This window comes from Protopterus annectens, chromosome 3.part0 (assembly GCF_019279795.1).
Source record: "Protopterus annectens isolate FY-2018-M chromosome 3.part0, PAN1.0, whole genome shotgun sequence".
In the NCBI taxonomy this organism is placed as follows: Eukaryota; Metazoa; Chordata; order Ceratodontiformes; family Protopteridae; genus Protopterus; species Protopterus annectens.
Window position 1 is genome coordinate 610,974,141 of NC_056731.1, and position 27,069 is coordinate 611,001,209.

Genomic DNA, 27,069 nt, shown 5'->3' on the forward strand with positions numbered 1-27,069 from the left:
GATTGCTGACTAGTTACGAGTGGATTCACACAGGGACCGGTCCTGGGTCTTCTCCTGTTTGGCAGGTGCTTCTCAGAAGTCCAGGCCAACACGAAGGGACTCTGGCTGACCACGTTTGCAGATGACTGCAAGCTGGGAGCCATTATTAACTCCTCAAGTGATGTAGACATCCTACAGAAAGGCCTCAGTGAGGCCAATGACTAGTGTCAAAATCATGGCCTTAAGCTTAATGCCAAAAAATGCTTCATCATCCCGTTTGGGGAAAAACTCAGTTCTCACTAATTACCACATCGATGCGAGCCAACTGAACACTCAAGGCATTATAAGAGATTTGGGGACACAGATTGACAGCAATCTCTCCTTCAACCACCACATTGCCTCTGTGGTTAGAAAGTCCTTCTATGTGGCACATCTCATTACCAAGGGTTCTGCATCCAGGAAGAAAGAGGTCATCATCTTTCTTTACTCTTCCCTCATTAGGCCAGTAATCGAGTATAATGCCCCATTTAGCATGTACCTCACTAGACACATGCAACAGCTGGAAAGACCACAAAAGTACCTCACAAAGAGGATCCTGGGCCTTAAACACATGTCCTACATGCACAGACTCAAAAAACTCCAGCTATTCCCTGTCTCATATCGTCGACTAAGAGGCAATCTCTGCTTGACTTACAAAGCCATGTCTGTTAGAAATGCTACATCTAAAGAAATCCAAATCCCTACGCACCACACACTCCAGAGACCTCAAACTCATTACCACAATCAACAAAACATGCTGGAGGGACAGCTTCATAACCCAGAGACTGCCCAGGCTCTGGAATAGACTTGCCATACATGTCAAGCAGAGCACCTCATTGGCCCTCTTCAACAGAAATCTTGATGAGTGGATGGGAAATAGAAAGTTCACCCTGGGGATCATTGCAGTGGCTCTACTTGATAGAGGCACTGGGTACTAACATTGGGCTGCACATTGCCAGGGCACTTCTATGGGCTAGGCTTGTAAAGGCACCAGGGCCATTAGCCTAGTACACACCTATGAACCTATGTGCCACTATATGTTTTACAGGTCATCCTGCAGTTCATGCAGCTGTTGTATATCATCATGCAGGCCATGCACCATGCTCACCATCTCTACTGTTGCATGTGTTGGGGCTGTCTGTGTTAGGGTCATTGATCTGTATGTATGCTGACTGATGCTAAGTGTGGTACCCAGAACAGGAAAAGATATAGAGTCATGCTGAAGATGGACACTAATGCATCTATCCCTTATCGTGAGTGTGAGCACATCAGATGCAGTGCAGCTGATGGAATCCATATGTGATGATAACTCCTGTGTAACTTGGGTGGTATTCATGCATTCAATGATGAACATAGGTAATGCTGAATGCTTGGCTGGCCCTCCACTGCCACCTCATATGTGGAGGATGTGTGCATGTCCTCCGATGTTAGTGCTGGTGATAGTATCACTGTATTACTTGACTTTGCCATGTGCACATTTCCATCACTGTTAGTAATAGCTGTTCTGCTGATAACAGGCATATGCTATCCTGTTGTATTGGATGTTCCACTAGTGCAATATGTGAAAGCATAATGATAACAAACTTGTGGCAGTTTTGGAACATATTCCTCAGTTCCCTCAACTCATGGCACATAGACTGATGTAGGACACTTATCAGAATAGCATATGGCTACATACAAACTTTGTGGTGTTCATTGTTGCAATTTCAAACCATACCCGGCACACAGAAATGCACAAGTATTCTGCTGTAAAACCCCTTCTTACATGCAGGTAAGTGGTACGGGACTAAGCATAGCCTGCACCTCTCAGCTCACTCTGTGTGACTGACAATGCCTTGTTTACCCTGTAACATGTCTTACAATCTGTGCACATAGGCCACAAAGTGACCACCCCATAGGACATTCACCTACCATGCCATTGTGCTATGTTCTCCATCACAGTTAATTTGTCATTTCCATGTGCAGTTATATTCTCTGTCATGGTGAGCCTACAGCTGGACATAAAATGTCTCTTGTGTCATATTCTCCCAGCTGGACATGAAACTCTTATGTCCTTTTGCTATGTTCTCTGTCATGATAAGCCTCTCTATCAGCTGGACAGTAACCTAACATGCCCATGTGCCATTCTTTCTATCAGGGTGAACTCCATCCATCTGGACAGTAACATGTTTTACCTATGTGCTGTGTTGTCTGTCAGGATGTGCCCCCTACCCTCCTGGACAGTTAGCTGACTTACCCTTGTGTAATGTTTTCTGTCAAAATGAATCCACCAAATGACCTGTAACTTGTCTTGCCCTTGTACTACTTTACCTCACACAAACAACTGTTTCCTATTTGTTCATTTTTCTGCCATACATCATGGGTGCTCAGTGCAGTGCAGATGTACATTGCCAGTTGTCTTATCTTCCTTAACTATAATTACAACCTCTTTCTCTGAATTTCTCTTCCTGACTTGTGCATCCTAGCATGGTCTCCCATAATACAGAGACTTGGCTGTAAAGGTGCATAGCCTCAAGCATGCCATCTTACTGTCATGTTGATCACATGACTGTGCATAAATTGTCTACTTCCCTACAGTTTAGTATAGTAACTGCTACCAGTAATACAGTTTCTTGAATTTGTTATGTAGCCTTTTTTCATAATGAAAGTGCTATTCTTGACTTACTACTACATACCTAAGCAGCAGTGGACCATATCACAGTAGCAAATGTTTCTGTATACCCTTATTGCCTTTCAATGGCATTCTTTATTTATGTAGCATCCATTATGGGAGCTCAGGTAAGATCTCCACAGAGTATTTGGAGCTGTTCTTAACTGTTCATGAATCTCAATCTAAGACCACATAAACCCCACAGATGACCAGATAAATGAAACTGCAGAATCACTTCCAGTAAAAGCTACTCTCTAAAGTAAATGTTTGTTGTACAATCATATGTTCAGCAGAAAAACAAACAAACATGAAAGAGTAATGTTTATAAATGAAAAGGTAATTTCACATGTAGCTCTCACTGTATTTCATGTAGACGTAATAGACTGTAGTTTCCCATTACACCACAAGGTGAAGCTCTTCTCAAGAACATAAAAGACAATTTCGAAAGTGAAAGAGGATTCTGAAACACTAGCTGAAGGAGGGAAGACTGAAACATGGAGCTGAAGGGAAAAAGGGCCTTGCAGCATGACTGGATTTTCTTTTCTAGTGTTTTGCGACAGGAAAGTGAAGTAGCAGATTGTGTCTGTCTCTTGCTGAAATCCTGGATCTGGTATTTTGTGGAATCAGGAGAGAAGTCTGAAACCAGTAATTCCACACCTGCTATGATTCAGCAAGAAAAGGAGTTCCCTTGGGCCTAGTACCGAGAAGCCAAAGATGATTACCAGAGTTCTGGTAAGTGATTTTCTACTTTTCTAAACAGAGGAACCACAGCACCTAGTCACTAGGATATTCTCGAGGGAGTGGTGAGAGGCTCTGGCCATCATTTTATATTTTTATAAGATTGTGGTTTCCCCCCTTTAATGCTTTGTGAATTACAAATAACTGGATCCATATAAGCTCCAACTTGGGCCCCATCATGCCGGCAGCAAGACTGTAAGTAGTCACTCGGCAGTGAACAAGGTATAATAGAGTGTTTCATAGTTGGCCTGTTTAGAATTGATCAAAGGGGTAGAGGGTGTTAGTACCGCTGAATGACATTGCATTCTCTCATATTTGTATTGTGGCACTATAAATCTTTATTGTTCAATGATAATGCATTTTGCCATGTTAGTACTGCTGCCTTAAAGAATCTTTACTGCTCAATGACATTGCATTTTCTCATATTTATAATGTTGCATTATAAATCCTCATTGATCAATGATATTGCATTTTGCTCATGTTAGTACTGCTGCCTTCAAGAATTTTGCTGCTCAATGACATTGCATTTTGTCATATCTGTATTGTTGTATTATGACTCTTTTATTGCTTAATGACATTGCATTTTTCCCCGTGTTTGTATTGCTGCATTATAATTCTTTACTGCTCATTGATATTGTCTTCTTTGTGCATATTTGAATGTCAAGACCTTCTTTTGTTGAGTTCTTGGGAAGAGGGTGAATGTATATTTTCACTGCATGCATATTCTCACCTTGACTTATTACTAACTGGTGCACTGTTGAAATAATTTGTTTATGGTTGTGCTATTACCTTTTTAAACTAGATGTGTCACGTAGAATAAAATCTGTCCCTCTTGCCACCTTGGTATGTTGGGCCTAATAGGGGTCTCACCAGAGTCAGGTAGGAAGGAACCCATATCTCTTCAGCTACACCTGTGGGTGCGCTACATTTGGGGGCTCGTCTGGGATTTTCTGTACTGCCTTGGATTCCACCCTATTCCCCTGTATGTGTGGAAAGCAAATCCAGCAGAAACATGAACCTATAAGTAGTTGCTAAGTAGTGCAAACAGCACAATGCTCAGTCTGGTTGCTTAGTTCTGGCATTGCCAGGGGTCACATGGACTGATATAAAAATACATCAAGTCACAGCATCCTTGCCAGTTGTGGGGGGCACTGTGGACCCTACCAAGCAGAGCACATTGGCCTTATTAGAATGGAAAAGTCCTTTAGAGTATGAGCACATACCTTCAAGTATACAAATTTCAGGTGAGAGTGCAGTCCGCGTGGTAATCCCTGAGAAGTGCACTACCTCAGCAACAGAGAAAATACCTGTGGAAGCTATCCAAGTAGGTCAGAACCTTACACCAGAAGCTGCAGCTTCACTGCCCATAAATACTATAGGGACTGAAGTTTTGAATGCTTTGGGAAGTATTGTAGAAAAATGCTTAAAGCCTACACAGCCATTCACTGGGTTTGGCTACTGCAAATTGCGTTTTTTTTTTTTTCTGGCAAATAACCCACACCTCAGGGAGAGGAAAATTTTGAATCCTGGATAGATCAGGCTTCACAAGCTCTAGAAGAGTGGGATATCCCAGAATCTTAGAAGAAGCAGCAGATAGCTGAAAATCTAAAGGGATTAGCTGCAGATACCATATGCAACCTAAGGATGGGTAAGCAAGATTGCACGGCCAAGGATTATTTAGGAGTACTGCAGGATGTGTTTGGAAGGACCAAGAGGGCTGCTGACCTACTGTATCAGTTTGAACATACATACCAAGAAGTTGGTGAGAAACTATCTGATTACATTAAATGATTAGATAAAATGCTCTACCAGATCATCATAAAGAAGGGGGTGGATCCAAAAGTAGCTGACCAAGTATGGATCGGACAAAATTTACAGGGAGCTCAAGCTATGGACCCCATTGTGTGGAAAATGAGGATGAAAAATAGGGAAGAGACTCTAACTTATTCTCAGTTGGTTAAAGAGGTGAAGGAAGAGGAAGCCCTGTTGGAAGCCAAATTGCAGTGTTCAACAGCAACTAAAATAGTGAGTGAACATCAGCAGGAGCCTATAGCTATGCTCAGTACTCAAACAGGAGTCGTGGCCCAGAGTGTCTGCAGTGTAGAGGTGTCACATTTGCAGATGCAGGTATCTTCCCTAACTGAAGTCATAACTCAAGTCACCAAGACAGTTGCAGAATTGCAGAAAGCCGTGGGAACTTTAGCTGAAGGAAGGAATACATCAGCTAGTACCTCCACGAAAGGACTCAGGAAAGAACCAAGTCAGCCAATGTTCAGAGTTCCTACTGGAGTATGTTTTCGCTGTGGAGATGCAGGGCAAATAAAGCGACAGTGCCCTAATGCAGAGAACTTGAAAAGAGTGAACAAACTATCATTGGCTAGTGCAATGCAGGGAAACTTCAAAGGGCCTCAGTGAAGGAGCCAGCTGAGTGCCCAGTTACAAAGAGATCCATAAAATCTAACATCAAGAGACAGCATCCTGGAGCTCCTTTCCACACTAACCCTTGTAATAGGGGAGAGAGACTACCTACTATGCACACGTCTAGCTCATCTGAGGTGAACAACCAACTTGGAAAGCCATCTCAGCCAAAATCTCAGCATCTCTATTATCCGTTAAAATGGTGAGGTCAGCCGGCGGTATCTCAACCATATGCTGACTGCCATACAGCTGAACAACACCTGAAACAGAAACTACCCGATGGCCTACTGGGACCATCCCCTGTCATGTCAGCAAAAATAGAAGGAGTGCATAGTAAAGCACTGTTGGATACTGGTGCACAAATCACCATTCTGTTCAGAGACTTCTACCATTTGCCACTTGAAAAGTTAGAAGATTTGGAGATTTGGGGGCTAAGTGACACGAAGTTCCTTTATGATGGTTATGTCTCACTCAAGTTAGAATTTTCCACTTCAGTTGTTGGGTCAATAGAAGTTTTTGAAACACTCGCTGTTGTGTGCCCCAGGCCAAAAGGAAAGGATTCAGCATCTATTTTAGTGGGGACAAATACTGACCTCATCAGAAGAATGCTAATGCCTCAGTTGACCCAGGAACACCCAATACTACATCCCCTCCTGAGACAATTTTCTGTGCCCTTCAAAGGGAGAAGGATAGTAAGGAAGATGAAATTGGTCATGTGTGGACCCTGTCTGGGAAAGAGCATATAGTTCATCCTGGTCAGGTCACCTGCTTGACAGCCAAAGTAAGGATGTGTGGACAAACAGTTTTCTCTCATCTCATGATGGAAACGGATCCAGAAAGTGACTTGCCACAGGGGCTGGAACTAGTCCCAGAAGTTTGGCCTGCAGACAAGTTAAAGCATCCTTATGACACTTTGCCTGTGAGGTTGAATAATAAAGGAAGTACTCCCATTGTCCTGCATTCACAAGTGCATTTGGGAAATGTTTATGCTGCCACTCCCTTACCTACTTATGTGTTGACAAGGAATGACAGCAGAGCCAACGAGTTGAAGATGGTAAATATTGAGATAGGAGGTGGTCTCTTGCCCCCTGAGTGGCTAACCAGAGCTAACGAGCTACTAATGAAAAAGAAAAATAGTTTTTCTACTAGTGAACTAGATGTGGGCTGTGCAAAAAGTGCAGAACACTGAATAAGAGTAAAAGAGGACCGGCCCTTTAGGGAACATTCCAGAAGAGTAGCCCCAGGAGACATGGAGGACTTAAGAAAACATTTGGAAGAACTAAAAGCTGCAGGGGTAATTCGAGAGTCAAGAAGTCCATATGCCTCTCCCATTGTCATTGTCAGGAAAAATAATGGGTCAATTTGCATGTGTGTTGACTATCGTACTCTGAGTCAGCGAACCATTCCAGACCAGTACACAACTCCCCGGATTGAAGATGCTCTAAATTGCCTGGTGGACAGTAAGTGATTGTGTGCTAGACTTAAGGAGTGGATACTATCAAATCCCTATGCACCCAGAAGATAAAGAGAAGACTGCTTTCATCACCCCTTTGGGATTTTTTGAGTTTGATTGCTTACCTTAAGGTTTATCAAATGCACCAGCAACTTTCCAGAGAATCATGGAAAGAACAGTTGGAGACATGCATCTCCTGGAAGTCTTAGTCTACCTGGACAACATCATTGTCTTTGGAAGGACCCTACAGAAGCACAAAGAAAGACTGATGAAGGTATTGGACAGGATTGAAAAGGAAGGCCTGAAGCTGTCATTGAACAAATGCAAGTTCTTCCAACCTTCCGTGACCTATGTGGGACATGTAGTGTCTGCAAATGGAATATCCACAGACCCCAGCAAAGTTGAAGCGGTGGCATCTTGGCCCAGATCCAAAACTATCACAGAGCTACAATCTTTCTTGGGGTTCTGCAGTTAGTATAGAAGGTTTGTGGAAGGATTTTCAAAGATAGCAAGACCCCTCAACCATTTGCTCCAAAAGTGATGAGAAAGCAGATGAAACATATGAAGATATCCTTGTAAAAAAAGCCTAAGGGACCGAGAGGTTCTAAAGAACTCATCGAGAGTCTCTGGGGTCCTGAGTGTGAAGAGTCATTTGAACAGCTTAAGTATTGCCTCATATGTTGACTCTACAAAGCCATACACTTTACATGTGGATGCTAGCAGGGATGGCTTAGGAGGAGTCCTTTACCAGGAGTATGACAAGAAGCTGAGTCCTGTAGCTTTTATCAGTCAGAGTTTATCCCCCACAGAAAGAAGCTACTCTGCACACAAGTTGGAATTCCTTGCCTTAAAGTGGGCGGTAGTGAACAAGCTGCATAACTGTTTCCATGGGGCTGAATTTGAAATGCAGATTGACAACAATCCTCTGACATACATCCAGACCACTGCAAAGCTAGATGCTACTGGCCACAGATTGATGGCAGCTCTCTGCAACTATAATTTCAGTTTGAAATACCACCCAGAACATGAAAATGGAGATGCTGATGGTCTGTCCAGAAGACTTCAGGGAGATTTACACCCCGATGATGAATGGGTGGAAATTCCAGCACCAGGGGTGAGAGCTATGTGTCAGATTGCAACCTGCTATCAACACACTGAATTTTGGGCCCAGAAGTTGGGTCTGTCTGTAGCAAGCATACCCCAAGCTTACTGTAATCTGGTCACTTTGCAGGTTTCATCACTACCAGCTTTCTGTAACAGTGACCTCGGGAGAGATCAGAGAAGACCCCTTAGGTCAGCTGGTGGTAGCTGCTTTAGAGAAGAAACAAGTTAATATGCTTCACATGGATATTCATCCTCTGGCAACTTTTGGCCAAAGAATGGGACAGACTCCAGATACAGAATGAACTAGTGTATAGGAGATCTCCTAGTGCACTCAGCAGTGAAAATGGCAATTGTTACTTCCTCAGAAGTATAGAGAAGTAGTACTATAGTCATTGCATGATGAACATGGTCATCTTGGTTATGACAGAACTACGGGTCTGGTACGAGGCAGGTTCTACTGGCCATGCATGAAGCAAGATGTTGAGGATTATTGTCGTACATGTCTTTGTTGCATTCAGAGAAAGGCTCTGCCGACCAGAGCTGCCTCATTGGGTCAAATGGAAAGTAGTTGACCCATGGAACTGGTCTGTATAGATTTTCTGTGCATTGAACCAGATGAAGGCGGGATCAGTAATGTGCTGGTGGTGACAAACCACTATCGTAGGTACACTCAAGCATTTTCCACTCGCGATCAGAAAGCTATTACAGTGGCGAAACTACTAGTTGAGAAGTTCTTTGTACACTATGGCCTGCCAAAAAGGATACACTTTGATCAAGGATGCGATTTTGAGAGCAAGCTTGTCCATGAACTACTCACTCTGTTGGGAGTCGAAAAAAGCCACACCACTCCTTATCATCCTCAAGGGGATCCTCAGCCTGAATGTTTCAACAGAACTTTACTAGACATGTTGGGAACACTATCTGCTGAGAAGAAGAGTCAATGGAGTAGACATGTAGCCACAGTGGTGCATGCTTACAACAGTACTAAAAATGATGCCACAGGATTCTCGTCTTACTTCCTAATGTTTGGAAGAGAAGGTCGTCTTCCTGTTGACGTCACCTTTGGAGTCACAGCTGATGATACACCAGTGCGATCTCACAGCTGTTATGTGGAGAGACTCAAGAAGAACCTCAGACAGGCTGATGAGCTTGCTGAAAAATCAACAGGACAAAGACATCAATGAAACAAGGCTCACTATGAGAAAAAGGTAAAGATGCATGACTTGCAGCCAGGGGACAGAGTTCTTTTGAGAAATTTGGGACTACAAGAAAAGCATAAACTAGCTGACCACTGGGGATCTGAGATTTACATAATTTGTTCTCAGCTACCTAATATCCTTGTCTACCAATTTGCTCTGAGGGGAAAAAATTACCCATAAAAACCTGGCACCGAAACAACTTAATGCCTTTGGCAAAATCAATGAGACTCATGAATCCGGAACTCAGATTGACTCAGTAGAAGCTTAACTCAAGGTGATCCAGAAGGCTAAGGCAGAAAGAAACTGTCAACGACAATATTCAAGAGACTATACTTCCTCCTGCTGAAGGAGAGGAGGACAGTGATGATGACTGGGGTTTCAGTGGGCTTTTTTATGAGGATGTTCAAGGCCCCGTGAGCTGTAATCTCAATGTAAATGCACCAGAATTCATTCCTTGTCATTTTGAGCAGCCCAGACCTAACAAAAAACTAAGTAATGTTTCTGTGCCTCTTGCAGAACCTAATACTAATGGAGGCCCTGCTATGCAAACTTCAGAGAATAGTGCTGAGGATAGTCATACCGTTATGGAAAACGAAAGTGAAGTTATACAAGAAGAGATCTTAGAAGTACACAATATGCCTTTTAAAGAACTAGATACTGAATGTGATGTGAATGACAAACCTTCCAAGCAAAATTCCTTAGCTGTCTCTTCTGAACCAAAACTGCAGAGACTGATTTGGCCCCCACAGAGACTTACCTATAACAGTTTGGGACATAGTGCACAGGAACCTGTGATCACAGCTCATCAGAGGGTCTGCGCTCATAATCCCTATGCCTTGTACTCCAGTGTTGACACCCCATCCCAAGTTAAGCATAAAGCTGATTACCTTTGGTGGAATGTACCTTTTGATTGCACAAATATTGTTCAGTTGATGGGGCATTAGTGTTTGTAAATATTTTCTGCTAATCTACCTTTGACTTGGGGGGACCCAAGATTTTCAAGTGGGGAGAGAATGTAGCTCCCACTGTATTTCATGTAGAAGTAATAGACTGCAGTTTTCCATTACACCACAAGGTGGAGCTCTTTTCAGGAATATAAAAAACAATTTCAAAAGTGAAAGAGGATTCTGAAACACTAGCTGAAGGAGGAAAGATTGAAACATGGAGCTGAAGAGAAAAAGGGCCTTACAGCATGACTGGATTTTCTTTTCTAGTGTTTTGGGACAGGGAAGTAAAGTAGCAGATTGTGTCTGTCTCTTGCTGACATCCTGGATATGGTATTTTATGGAATCAGGAGAGAAGTCTGACATCAGTAGTTCCACACCTGCTATGATTCAGCAAGAAAAGGAGTTCCCTTGGGCCTAGTACCGAGAAGCCAAAGATGATTACCAGAGTTCTGGTAGGTGATTTTCTACTTTTCTCATCAGAGGAACCACGGCGCCTGGTCACTAGGATATTCTCGAGGGAGTGGTGAGAGGCTCTGGCCGTCATTTTATATTTTTATAAGAGTGTTGTTCACCCCCTTTAATGCTTTGTGGATTACAAATAACTGGATCCATATGAGCTCCAACTTGGGCCCCATCATGCCGGCAGCAAGACTGTAAGTAGTCACTCGGCAGTGAACAAGGTATAATAGAGTGTTTCATAGTTGGTCTGTTTAGAATTGATCAAAGGGGTAGAGGGTGTTAGTACTGCTGAATGACATTGCATTCTCTCATATTTGTATTGTGGCACTATAAATCTTTATTGCTCATTGATATTGCCTTCTTTGTGCATGTTTGAATGTCAAGACCTTCTTCTGTTGAGTTCTGGGGAAGAGGGTGAATGTATGTTTTCATTGCATGCATATTCTCACCTTGCCTTACTGCTAACTGGAGCACTGTTGAAGTAATTTGTTTATGGTTGTGCTATTGCCTTTTTAAACTAGATGTGTCACCTAGAATAATATCTGTTCCTCTTGCCACCTTGGTGTGTTGGGCCTAATAGGGGTGTCACCAGAGTCAGGTATGAAGGAACCCATATCTCTTCAGCTACATCTGCAGGTGCGCTACACACATGTAGCTGCCCTTTATGCCAGACTATGTAGTTCTTTCAAACAAAACTATTTTGTAATTCTGCACTTCATAGTTCATTCCTTCTCTTCTTTCTTGCTTTATTTATCTTTTCCAGGTTAACCATTTAAATAAAGATATCTTGAAATAAAAAGAGTGAGGAATAGAAAGTAGCAGATAGAGGAACAGAGAAGCAGGTAATAAGACCATCAGGCAGATATGTATTGGGGACTAAACTATATTTAAATGTGCACACACACACACACACACACACACACACACACACACACACACACACACACACACACACACATACACAAAAGCAGTCAGGTGAATCTATTTACAATGCAGAAACAAACCAGCTTTATTGATGAAAATAATGAAAATATACATCTGGATTTCTATAAATACAACAAAAGATAATAAAGCAGGTGGAAATGTTTCCTTATATCATTTAATGCACATGACCTATAACAGCCCACATGAAGATTACTTCTCTGAAATCCAGATGTTCTTTTAACAGTCACATTGCCAGCAGATGTTATGGAAATAAAAATCTTTGCAGGAAGCTTTTAAGAAAAATATTTTTTCTGGCCATGCCCCATTGGTTCTAGGCTGGTTAAGTTGCAACTTGCTACAGAGGTGCAGTAAAACAACTTCTTCTTTCTTAATCTTAAAAAAAATGCCTCAAGAGGATGCATTCCAGTCAGTGGAAATGTCTGTGCTATATTCTGATTGTAGCAACATAAGTATTACATTAATGCTATCGGTTTGAACTGAATATAGCATTTTAGTATACATGGCTTGACTGACTCCATCTGAAGTCACAGATCCAGATGTGGTATTTTTAGAAAAAGAGCAGGTGTAATGGAACAGTAGCCATATTTCCAAGTACATTGCTTTCCCTTTCTTATCCTTAGAACTTACTCTGTCTGAACTATCTGTCATATTTTCCATCTCCACAGCAATGAGACATTCAGAGAGTAATCCTAAGGGTAGCATAATTTTGTAGAAGATGGTGAAGATGAAAGAACAGGCAACAGAAGGTACAAAGTGTACAGCAGAGAGGTCATTTTACACTAAATCTCATTAGCTTGCTAAGCAATTTCTTGGCACTAAAGCACATGGTCAGGTGTGCTTACATCTGGATAAAATTATTTCTGCTTTCCTAAAATAGCATTTTGCATTCATCTGCCAGTTTAAAACATAAAACTGTTATATTTTTGTCTTTACAAATGGTAGGGTTTCAACAAAACGTGCTCTTTTTTGGTTCACTCAGTGCATTAAATAGCTAATGCTTACAAATTTCTGTAAAATATATATAGCAACTTAAAGTTGAAGATAAAACATTTGGCAGTAATATAATTGGAGGGTTTTGATGGTGTTCCACAGATTCTAACTGAACACAAATAATAAACTTTAAAAATGAAACGCCAAACCAATAAACATAAAATAAGCCTCTGGAAGCAGGAAACACTCAAAATGAACGGGAAACATACTTTAATAACTAAAAAGACTGATCCAGTCTTTTTATTCAATAATGTACATTTCCTGTTAGTTTTGAGTGTTTCCTGCTTCCAGAGGCTTATTTTATGTTTATTGAATACAAATAATATTAACAGTTCTGGTTTTTGTTATTCTTTTAAAAACTTTAGCTATCCATCCATCCACAACCCCTTTTTCCCATTTTTGCACATGGGGTCAGGGTGTCACTTCAACAGTGAGAATCATCTTGAGCCAAGGTTCACACTGCTGGGTGGCTAGTCCTGCCACTGTTGTTCTTCCACACCACACACTCATATGCACACTCACACCTATGGTCAGTTAGAGTGTCCAATCCACCTACTGCATGTCGTTGCTTTAAAAAAAAATTCTAATATAATTTATTAAAATCTACATTTTTGACTACCATCTATAGTGCATGCAATACATTTTAAATACATTCATCCCAACACAGTTCAACAAATGCGTTTACAGTGAACAAGTGCTCATCTATTTCATCTTGTGGAAACTATATTAAACATACAGTAATTATTTACATTTTAGAGCAAATCAGATACCGCTGTGTAAAATAACAACTGTGAAATACTTCAGGTTATTTAAAAGAAAATATCTAAGTAAAGGCAAGCCTTTCCACATTTGTTATGCTTTAATGGATGACATTCCATCCTCAGTATTGGAGCTCTATAAGTTAGGCATTGTTGTCCCCAGTTGTGCTTTCTGGTGTTAATAACAGCATCATTCTTCTTTATTGAATCTGGTAGGACAGTTAACTGTGAACTCTGCTTTCTACACTGTGAGGCTACTTTGTCTATTATTTTACTAAAAATATTTCTATTATTTTTTATTACCTTTTTTGCTGTTTCTTCTAGCTGTGCTCTATACAGATTCTCAGCTTTCTGTTCAAGGAAAATAGGATCATAAGATCATGGGAGGTTACTAGGCTAATGGCCCTGGGGCCCTTACAAGCCTAGCCAAGAGTTTATCCCCAAAACAAAATCTCAGTCAGCACCTGTCACCCCTGTCAGTGAGGGATATAGGTCGAACCTCTGGGACAAATTTGTGGTTTCCCATCCACTCATCAAGGTTGCGCTTGAAAAGGGTCAGCCAGGTACTCTGTTTGACGTGTATGGGAAGTCTATTTCAGAGACAGAACAGCCTCTAAGAGACAAACCTGTCTCTCCAGCAGATTTTGTTGATGTTGCATATTAGATTCAGGCCTTTTGAACAGGTAATACGCAAGGAGTTAGATCTGCGGATATGGAGCATCTATAGTAGGGCAGGGTCCGAGATTGCCTTGTAAGTGAGACACATATCACCCCTGAGCTGTCTGTATGATGTTCAAAGCAAAATGCATTTTTCATATTCCTTTTTAAAAATATAGAGACAAAAATTGCTACAGATGTTGGGCCAGATTCCAAAATTACTTGAATGTTGAGTAATACACCAAACTGAGCAGTTACTCCATGCCCGATTCCAAAAGATAGGTCTCCACCAGTCCCCATTCAGTGTATGCTAATGGGGACAAGGGGAACCCTATATCTAATTCTAAAAGTGGAACCAGGCTTACCTCCCCAAAATAATTCAGCACTGACAGTGGCAAGGTTCACCAATGTATGTGACTGAATTAGTGGTAAGGTCCTTTGAAATTAATGGACATCTGCATTAATGACAACTCCAACTTTATATAAAACTAGGTATTACATGCAGTATCTGGTAGGAAGCCAGACTCTATTTAATACCTAATTCTACATACAGGTGGAGCTGTGCTGAAGTGTCTAGGTGTCAGTAGACATCCTGGAACCTCACACATGAGTGGTTGTGTATAGTGTGAGACATCCTCAAAAATTCCTTTGGGGAATGGCTCAATGTACTGTTCCGTTAAAAATAGATTTACAGCCATGGTGGGCTACCAGGTCCTTGTGCCTGTCCCTCTTCCTGAATGAGATGAATGTTGGCATGACAGCTGTGTTGGCAGTTAAATCTGCATTAACAAGCCTACACTACAGATAGAGCTAGCACACTAGACAGCTTCATGGGCATTCAGCTCCACTAGTAATGGGACATGATATTAATAATAAGTCCAACATACAGAGAGAGGGCTGCACCCAAGAACTCTGGTTGAACTTAATGGACCCAGACTTGGAGGAACTGAGTCCATGGTTAGGTTTGTTGATACACTCAGAATAGGTAATGAGATTAATTAATGTAGAATGTTACAGACTCTCATTATCTGCTCTGGATGTAATGAGGCACCTTTCAATTCAACATCTCATTGCTCCAAGGTATTGAATGAGCAAACCTCGCTTATGGGATGATGTCATCCCAGGATCAGGTTGGATTTTGCAGTTTTGTATAGCAAGAAAAGGATGACAGCGGCTGTTTGCTTTTGCTATACTAGTGTTTTAAAATCCAGCCCCTTGTATATCTGCATATTTGGTAAAGATATGTTTCTAAAATGTAGATAAAATAAAGAGTCAGCAAGGTAATGTCAGTGTGAACTGTAATGGCTATGCATTGCTCTACTCTGCTGATTCTAATCATGTTTCACTTTTAACTTCTAAACATTATGTGTGGCATGCATAACTCATTTTATCTATTATAAAGTAAAGGATTATTTAAATGTGTAGACTGTACTTATTTGATAAAAAAATCAAGAAATTTAGTTTTCCTGGATGGTTGGTGACCTACACAAAATCGAGACCTGAGGCCAGTAGCTAGGGCACAAAGGTAGGACTGCCTAACTTTCTACTAGAACTGCAAATATGGGTAATGTTTTGCATTTTGTTTTTGTGTCAGTGTGGGGACACTATTTGGTATGATGATTTCTTCTTTCAATGACAATGTATCTATACATGAAACATAAAGTGGGTAATTTGGGGATCAGGTTGTGTGTGGAAAACAAAATGCAATTAAGTTATCTGTTGATTGACCTATATCTTATGGTATGAATCTCAATGGATAACACTTGTCAGTTATGTTTGTTATATGACTCATATTAATAGAAAATTAAAAATAAAAATTATTGAAAAAAAATGCAATTAAATTATCAATATTAAATGACAATTGATATGTCTTGTTAGGGGCAGTACATGCTTCAGGCAGCAAAAAGTTGCAGGCCTTATTTCTTTTACTTTTATTACAATCAAACATCGGTCTCCACAGAAAGTTGTTTTCACAGGGAGGAGATAAGCATGCTGTATACAGAAGTAACTAACTACTTCTGTAACTTAATTTCAAATTAGAAAGGTACTGATCCGATTTCTCATGATAATTATTTTATTTAACATTTGCTTGCCAAGAAAGTCTGACTTGGAACAAAGCCAATTTTCAGCATAGGCCTGGGAGAAACACTCCAGATGTATGTCTTTGAAATGTGGAACACACCCACACAAAGGACATGCAAACTCCACACAGAAGGGACCTCAGCCAAAAATCAAACCAAAGACTCCCTTGCTGTGAGGCAACAACACTGCCACTGCACTATCCCAGTTAGCACTGAATATGAATGGGATACATTTGTGTGCAACAAATCATCACAGCTTTTATTCACAAGCAGTTTAGGTGAGCTCTTCACAGTCAAATGGAATGTACCCTAGCAGATGGGAAGTAATCTAGTGGAGCATAATGTGTTTGAAATGAACTGAGACTACTGTTTGTTAAACAGTTTTTGAATCACAGTGAAAGCAAAGGCTGTGTTTCGTCTTCCGATCTGTTAGTTTACTATTATAACCACACACAATTCCTTCTGAGAATGTCTTTAGATTCATTTTCCTTTTTCTATCTAGGTTGAATACATAATTGATAATCTCATAAATATATTTTGCTTTTGGGAAGATAGAGCTAAGATAGTGCACTGGGGACATATACAGTGAGATCCCTCATAAAATAAATGGTAGAACTAAAACACATTAGTGAATTGTTGCACTTCTTATTCATCCGTTATCTGACAGTAATATTATTTCTGGATATACTTCTGATTTTGAACCAGCAAGTGGTTTGAAAACAAAATGGAGTTTATGACATGGTTTTACTGTTTTAATTTCTGAATCAACTCAGTTTTTCTTTATGATCATACCCCCAGAAATGATTTACATACACTATCAATGCAGTATGGGTAATCAAAAATGTTGTTCTTCATTTTAGGAACAGTTACTTACTTACATTATTGTTAGACTATTAAATCACCACTTGTTAAGTTTTAATATTGGGTGTTCCACCTCTGAGAAATATTTAAAAACTTGAGTTACTTAGATATGAAACTCCACTGTTGCTACACATCATGGAAAAATAGTAGCCTATACATTAATGTAGGTAGTGAAACATTGTGGGCTCTGACTTTCATGATGTCATGTCAGGAGTTCCTATCACAGTTGCCTCACCTTTATATGTATTTGTCCATCCCTTGTTACCCCAACCATGTGTGCACAAAGCCATCTCTGTCTGTAATGCTTCTTGTCTGTCTGCCCTGCAAACCAGCCTACATTCTCTTTCGATACTTGTTGTCCCTTATATCCCTACCCCTCATCTTGTCTCTCTTTTTAAAGAAAAAAAGGGGTTCATCATCTGCAAAGAAGTAGAATTTACTACCTCCTCCATCTTTCACTCTCCTATATGTTCCACTTTTATGTTTACCTCTATCTGCTCTTACCTACTTTCCTACTATCATATATTCATCCTTGTTACTCATTTTTATACTTATAGTAATAGCCATATGATTTTGGTCAGCCTAGATAGATTACTCAGGCAAAATGCTAAAGGAAGGCTGCAAGTCATCATACACTATCCTGCTTCATGGGACTGTATGCTAAGTGTTCTACCTCATCTGCAGAATTCAGCATTCGTATGTAGTGCAATTGCTATTTAGATGCTTTTTTATTTAGCTGCATGTGCTGTGAGACTGCTGCTAGTGTGTAACTACACTGTATTTTTTCCCTGTCACCTGCCATTCACTGTTGAGCTTTAAAACTTGGTGGCATTTGAGCTGCTTGTGTCTACTGTATATTTACAGGAAAAATACCCTAGGTGCAGAGTTGTAATAAAAATTAATAACATTTATTAAGAGCTTTCAGTACTAAAAGGTTTTCATCAGAATGCCTTATTCTACAGATCCTCACAGTTACTTATATTTGCAATGGTGTTTCTGAGAATTTAAAGGTTTCCAAGGATATGGAAAAAATGTGGAGAAAGAAATTAAAAAAAAAAAAAAAGAAGAAATAGCAATTGTAGGTATTCTGACTGTATTGGATGTGAAAATCAAGACAGAACAGAGGTTTTCATTCTTACCAAAGACGCTTTCCATACCTGTGAAGAATGCACCTGAGCAACACATATCTACACCTGTTTTGAATGAAAACAGGCATTCCATGAAATCTTCATATATATACCTGCTACCACCACACTTATATGTTACATACATGGTAGGGGTATACCCGTATGCCTGAAAGCGTATAATTTGCTGTATATGCACTGATGCACTGCCCATAATACCTAATATCAATACTTGTTCTGATATGTCTAAGCCCACTGACTTTTCTGAAATAGATAACCTACTTAATGCTTTAACAGTAGTATGATGGAAATATCTGAGTCTGAAACATTTTTATTTAGCATCCACCAGCTATATTAATTTTTATTGTACCAGTTTTTTGTTTACAACAATTTCATGATCAATTAATATGTTTTTCTAGGGTTTTACTTTCAGCATGTACATCTTTTATTTCTGCCACATTTAAATAAATACTATGCCACCAAATTTGCCCAGCATGCACGGGTCAGTACTTTTAACTTTCAAAACTTTCGGAGACTGGCAAACGTATGCATGCAGACCATCCACAGGTTAATTTAACCTTAGAGAAAGACTCTGCTGCAAATTGTAGTATGTTACAGGCCACCTCACTCACTCACAACCTCCTCACCTGGCCTTCCCCTTAAACAGACAGGGATAAATGTGTCACCAAACACCATCATACTGACTGACTTCAATTACCAATATAGACTGGGGGAACACACTACCTCAGCCAAACACACCCTAGCCAAGTTCCTGGAATTCATAAAACTCAAATGCATGAACAAAACTAGTCCACCATCCACAAAGAGGAAAACATATACTTGATCTCATCATCACGAATGGGGGAACAACACAATGTTCACGCAGTATACACCCCCTCACTGGTGATCACAGATCACATCATCTAATCTGGGGTCTCTCATCCCCCCACCCACTGAAATAAAAACCACAGACAGTAAAAGAACTCGAAAGTCGACTACACACTTCTCTAACCTGGTGTGTGGTAAGGCCCGGGGCCCCCCGGAAAACAGAAGCTAAAAGCGGCTGAATCACTACAACTTACTTCTGCAGGCCAGCACACTTGGGACTGCATGGATAAATCAATCCCAAGCAAACAAAGAAAAATAAAGGTAGGCAGGCCCACTCAGGACCCCAGCCATAAAACAAAACAAAGGAGGAAGCTAGGACAAGACTACAAGAAGAAATAAAAACTTAAAAGGGCCTTAGACACCCTGATCACTAATAAGTAAAAGAAAAAATCTCATAAAAATCATCCAAAAAATTTTTGAGAGAAAAAATAAAAGACTCAAAAAGACAGACAATCATAAGGCCTTTATAGTTAGAAAAGAAACCAACCTAGAGAAACTCCCAGATATGCTCAGAACTAGTTCAAAATGATGTGAAGATTACTACAGACATTGCCAATTGCCAACATACTGTTCAACAGGTTCTGCAACTTCCCCTCCCCCAAAGGGAGAGAGAGATATACTACCAAGCGAATTTGCAGCCCCCAAACATCTCCCACAGAGAGACTGCTTCCAAATCAAAAATCACAGCATCACATCCTGATGATGGTGTCCCCGGCTGTGTGCTCCACGAACTCAACGAAAGAATTAAAACCAGCAGCTGACACACAGCTATTATATCTTACTACTTTACTTCTGGATACTGCATCCAGGGAGTGGCTGCGGGCAACTTCCATGGTCCCGGTGCCTCAGGCGGTGCCTCCACCGACCCCTGAAATTACCGCCCATTAAGCTGACAAAAGCCCATTCTTGGATGGAGATATAAGACATAACTCATTACATAAATAAATAAAGACATTGGGAATTTTGATCCTTTGCTGGCATAGGCAGATCATGCGGCAGAGCTTTGAAACAGTTTTCTAAACTTTGATTTTTCAAAATTGTCACATAAGCCCATGAGGAGGCAAGGGGCAGCATACCAGCCTCCCCTCGGATCTGGCTAAAAACTATCATTGAAAAACCCATCAGGGTAAAATCAAAACTATTCAGTTTAAATGTTAACCCATACATCACAAGATGGGTTGTAAACTGGTTGAGTGACAGGACTCCACAGGGTCGACAGGCTCAATACCACAGGGCTCAGTCCTGGGCCCACTCTTGTTTAGCATCTGCTTTTCACCGGAAGCTCAAGCAAACACACTTACTTTTTTCCTCAAGTAAAAGCAAAGAACCGAGGGTTATGGCTGGGCAAAAAGTGTATCAGACAGCAGACCCCTTCAGAAGGAAAAAACAGAATGGATAAACACAATAGAGCCATGGGTATAGTCTGCAAAGAAAAATGCATAGAAAAGAAGCCGCTGGCAACAAGTTGCCATGCCAAAAAAATAAACAAGGTACAAATGGATAAAACAGAAGAGCCCAGAGGGGACTGTGGGTCAGGGTTGATAGTAGTCTGTATTCTAGTAGTAGGTGTAGCTAAAGTAGTTACCTTCAAGCAGTCCATGTAGCACCTTGCCTTAGAAGGATTCTGGAGTTGCACACACTATGATCCAGGACCACCATCTCCCCCTATAATTGCCATCACCCTATTACCATCAATTCCCAGACCAATACATGACGACAACTTTCACCAAAGGGGTATTCACCAAAAAGTTCTGCAGCAAAAGGTCATCTGGTCTCGACACTCATCTCAAGGCCCGGTCCAAAGAACTTCAGAATTGAAAAAATGCCCACTGTAAGAGGTCACCCACTTTTGTCTAAGCTGGAGACAGAATTGCCTAACATACAAGTGGATAAAAAACAAGGATTTAAATGGCTATGCTCCACCTCAAAAATCTAGATCCACAGACTATCATAATCAGAGACACAAACTCAGGAAAGAAAGTTAGGGACCATTGAGAGCTATATGCTATTCATGTAAATGAGTATCCTTGAGGCAGAGCCAAAAGATCTGGATATCAGAGGCAGAAGACTGAGTATATGGAAGAGGGCCTGCAGATATGGAGCAGTGCAATCCAGATATACCCCAATAGATAAGATGTAGTCACTATAAAGGGATGGCACAGATAAAACTGGGGTATTCCTCAGTGTAAAGCCCAAGTGAAGCCTTGTAAATAACAAAAAGGTAATGCTTCCCTTTGTGCTTTAAAACCAGCCTTCACATTAGAAACTACAATTTCTAATGTTCTGTTGTATATATTTTCAATAAAAAATCAGTTGAATTAAAAACTGTATTACTTATTTTTCTGATTTGATAGTGGTTACACTTATCTCATCATCTACCTTATAATAAACAAGTTTGCCTTCTGCATTATTTTGCACTAGAAATAAGGTAACATTTCTTGTAGTTTCAAGCTTTCCACACCATGTAAGTAAAATGTTTCTACTGGACATTGCACATTTCTCCTCAGCAAGAACATGTCAACAGTCAGTACTAACCTTCATTTTATGTCTTTCGACACATTTTTTATAGCAAGATAGGATTACCACATGTCCCTCTTTGGGCAGCTGTATCCTGCAAAAAAAAAAAAAAAAAACTAAAAAATGGCAAATATCCTTATATTTTAGGGCAAAAATATTTTCTACATTTATTTCATATCTGAAACACCTAAATGTCATAAGAAATTGAATAAGCCACTGAAATGCTGCAAGAATAAGCTTTTATTTTGTTAGAAGGGGAAGATCTGTCCTTTGGATGTGGGTATGATTCGTCCTGCAAAATCTCACATTTCTACAAAATAAAGTCCAATTTTGGGCATTTAAAAAGGTGACAACCCTATGGCAGATGATTTTACAAACTCTTTTGTTGTGTTATGTGCCCATTTCCACAACTGGTATGACAGTTTCCTTACCTACATTTATATTATAAAATGTGTGCTTGTTTACCAAGGCATCTGCAGTATTCATTATGTACTCCTGGGACTATGTCCTTTTCTGTAATAACTGTCTGCCTTGAAAATCTTGTACATTTCATTTATTATTTTCACTGTTACTGAACAATTTAAAGCATTTTCAAATGTCAGTTAATATTCTTGTATACTTTTTGTGTGCATTCATCATTCATTCAGTACACAATTTTGTGTTTAACTCTTTGCTGCAATTTCTCTACAAGGATCTAATTTTCTAAATTCAAATGCATAGTCTGTCATTAATTTAGTGAGTTTTCTATTGAACAGCACTCAGGTTTGAATTTATTACCTATCTCACCAGGATTTGGATCAAACTAATCTTGTATTAAGCTTACCAGCTGTACATTAGTTTTTGGGTTTGTCAGGCGTCAGTTCACCTATCTGTTGGTTTCAGTTACACAAAACACAGAATTATGAAAATTTTTTTCTGATTTCATTTGTAATTTCATTTGCAGCTAAAACTGTTCTAAACTTTGTAGTTTCCCTTAAGGAATTTCCTTTTCATGTAAAATGCAAAGTAACTACAACTGCCATTTTCTATTAAATTCCTTATTCTGTAGATTGAGGCAATTGCTGATTTTGTTTTAAATTTTGTAGATCTTTGCATAAGAAATGAAAGGTGTTAGAATTCTGAATAAAACTACAAACACCAATGAAAACGGAACACTAGTGTAAACTCAATAAATAACAAAATCTCGTGTCTGAAACTGAGAAATGTTTTATTCTACAAAAAATAAATAAAGCAATAAACGATGACTAAGCGCTTTCACCCTCACACATAGGCATCACCAGAGTCAATTCACATATTACAACTTCCTGTATTTATACATGCACATAACTTACTTCACTCACCCAAAAGAAGTCAATTAAAATATTTTAACAATTAAACTTTAAAACTACCATTTTTAAAACTACAATCCACTCTGCTACAGGCCCCATGAGGAGCTCAGTGTCTCTCCAGTAAGTGTTTTACAACTGTAAATGCCTATTTATGTTGAATTGTGTTAGACATTTTACAACTGTATATGTTTATGTTGAATTGTGTTAAACATCTAATATGATTTATGCTTTATTATTGGAAGTTACTATGCCATACTAGCATTTTGTCTGCACCAAATTGTTTTTCGTATAACAGTATAAACTATTTGCATAGCTGCACCTTGTTCACTAACGTTATTCATGTAATTGTGTTGTGTGTAGACAGCTCATACTGGTGTCTAATTATTTCTATATAATTGTGCTGTTACTTTTGGAAAGAATCACATTAGACAACCTCGACAGAGTGCTGCTCGCTATATTTTTATCTGTGACTGCATAACTGTCTGATGAGGTTTCTTCTAACAGAGGTTTTTCCAGTTGGCTCAGTATCTGCATATACTAGTAGTTGGTTCAAGACATTTATCCTGCATACAGTAGCTATTTGCTCAGTTTGGTTTATGTAATCTTTATAATATATATTTACCATCTCAAAGTGCTTACTCTTCTCTGTACTCTTCTTTTCTAGACCTAACACCACTCTTAAGTATTCAACTGTGGTACCACCCTTATCATTCTTATAAGAAAAGCGCAGTCCGGGTCTGAACTGTCTGCAAACAACTAAAGTTAACTTTGAGTATGTGTCTACCTGTTTGAGCCACACTCATCTTCCACTTTCTCTCTTATTCCATTCTTTTAGCAGATAGTATCCATAAGCTGATCAATACTGTGTGTTTGTTAATTTAAACTGAGACCACAGTGGCCTACTGATACAAGGTTATCCTGTTTTTCCACCTGAAAATGGTTAAGAAATGATTTACAGTTTCAGAGCAGTCCTTGGTCAATTGTGATTTTTTTCTCAAACACTAACTTGTCTTTGCTTTGGCTCATTAGCAGTAGTACAAAGAACTGCCTGCTCACACCCTTGTTCTCCCCTCCCCCTTCCCTGTTTATTACCTTAAGACAATCCCAAAGTTAATAAATATTACCTGTGGCAGGCACCATTTTTTAAAACTACAATCACCCTTGTTACTATCATATGTTCATTCATCAATTAACTCTGTTACCTGATTGTTTCCAGCCCCCTCATAAGAGCAACTAACAGGGTCTCTACTCGCTTCGCTCCCCACCCTGCCCCCTATTCCCTCCCACCCCCAGTGGTCCCACCTTTATTACACTCACAAACCCCTCCCATCTTTCCAGTAGCCAACCACAGCGCTAACCCAACACTACCTCCTCCATCTTCCCACTACTATCACACCTCAACTAACATGTACAAGCATACCTTACCTATGCTCACTGCATGCACTCTCCTTGCATATCTTACATCCTACCAAAGCTCTATCATTCCCACACTCAACCACTACCACTGTACTACTACTCACACCACCACTCATGTCTCACCCTCACTCAGCTCCCCTCCCACCAACTCAAGAACCCCCCACATATTCTACCAACTATATTACTCAAACATAAAGCATCCCTACAACTTAACATAGTAACCCTCCCACCATACCTATTACCCAAAGAGCACAATCATAAAGTTTCCATTATAAACAAACACATTCAAAAACTGAGAAAACTAATAACCTCATGCATATCAAAACTAGCCCTAAGTGGAGATATCCACCCCAACTCTGGCCCTACTGTCTCCAACCCCAGTCCTCATAATCAGACTAGAAACCACAACGTCTCACATATTACAGACAATAGAAAGCCAAATGACTTCCTTCTACTAAGCCTAAATATTAGAAGTATATCCAACAATGTCCATGAACTCCATGCCACCATAGACCTGTACTCCCCAAATATAGTCATCCTGACAGAAACCTGGCTAAAACCTCACATTACCAGTGAGCAAATACTCCCTACAGGTTATGGCATACTAAGAGTAGACCGGCTAAACAAGAAAGGAGGCGGTGTAGCTATAATATTTAAACAGCATCTAAACATCCAGATCTTAAAATCATCAGCTCCACAAATAGGCAATGAAGAAATAATATATACCAACCTCAAAATAAACCAAAACAAAACCATCAACATAATTGGATGCTACTTCCCACCTGGCCAAAACATCCCTCCACTAGAAAACCTCCTCAGCTGGTCTACCCACCATCTCCCCCAAGAAACTATCGTTTTAGGTGATTTCAATATTGACTGGCAATCCTGTTCTGGCAACCATCCAACCCATTACATAAACCTTCATGGCTTCACCCAACTAGTCCAGTCGCCAACCAGGATAAATAAAAACTCCAGCAAGCACACTACCCTGGATTGGATACTAGTCAGTAAGAGCCCCCAGTCATATATAACAGGCTGCTTATCAGATAGCCTCAGTGATCACTCCCCAATATTCCTACTGAAAAAATACCTATACCAAGCTAAACCTGTCATCTACCATCAGATACATAAAAAAATAAACTTTAACCCACTCACATTCATCTCATCCCTCAAAGAATGTAACTGGCATCATCTAAAGTACCTCAGTCTTGATGATGCAATTGCATTTTTTAATACTACCTTCCTGAGCATCCTTAATTGCCATGAACCCATAAGACTTTCCAGAATCAAAGCACAACCCTCCCCATGGCTGCAGAAAACCACTAAGTCAGAAATGAAAAACAGTGATAAAGCCTGGGAGCACTGGTGCAAAACCAAGACCCCCTCAACTAGACAGAAATTCCTAGAACTACGCAATAGAGTCAAAAAGCTAATAAAACAGGACAAATTCCAGTACTACCAGTCTGCCCTAGACTCCTCCAAACACAGCCCCAAACAATTCTGGTCCTCCATAAACTCCATCCTCCACCCAGGTAAAGTCAGTACCCCTCCTCCTAACATCCCTCACTCCTCAGAAAATATTGCTACCTCATTCAACACACACTTCACACAAACCATACTATCACTAGCTAAACAACACAACCACCCTCCCCTCCAACCCACACTTTCAACTACTAATCTCCCCACTGCCTTCTCTTTTTCTCCTGTACCTACCTCCAACATAAAAAACTCTTAACTAAACTTAAACCCACCAAATTAGCAGCAGACAACCTCCCAAGTGAATACCTACAAATTGCAGCTGATGCTCTGGCCTACCCAGTATCCATCTTGATTAACCGATCTCGGTCAGAAAGTTATGTTCCCACACTGTGGAAAGTGTCACATATAATTCCCCTCCACAAAGGCGGACCCTCCACAGAACTAACAAATTACCGCCCCATAGCTATTCTCTCTCCACTCTCCAAAATACTAGAGAGATGCATACACTCTCAGGTCTCAGACTACCTCCTTACTAACAACCTCCTTTCCAATACCAGCATGGTTTCCGACCAAACAATAGCACCACCACTGCCTTACTCTCCTTTACTAACACTATCCTTCAGCATAAAAACAATGACTATCTCTCCTCTGCTACTTTCCTAGACCTATCTAAAGCATTTGACATGGTCCCACACAAACAACTTATCTCTGTCCTCAATAACCTATCCTTCTCACAATCAGTCACCAACTGGTTTCAGAGTTACCTGTCTGACCGCCAACAATCCGTTGTATGGCAGAATTACATATCTCCCCAACTACCTGTCTCCATAGGGGTTCCCCAAGGATCCATTCTTGGACCCCTACTCTTCTCTGTTTTCACAAATAATCTAGCCTCTACCACCACACATGTCACACTCATACAATACGCAGATGACTCAACCATCATCTGCTCAGCCCAGTCCCTACCCAAACTGCAAAAGCTCACACAGGAAGCCTTTTCCTCTGTTGAAACTTGGTTATCCGATGCCGAATTAATACT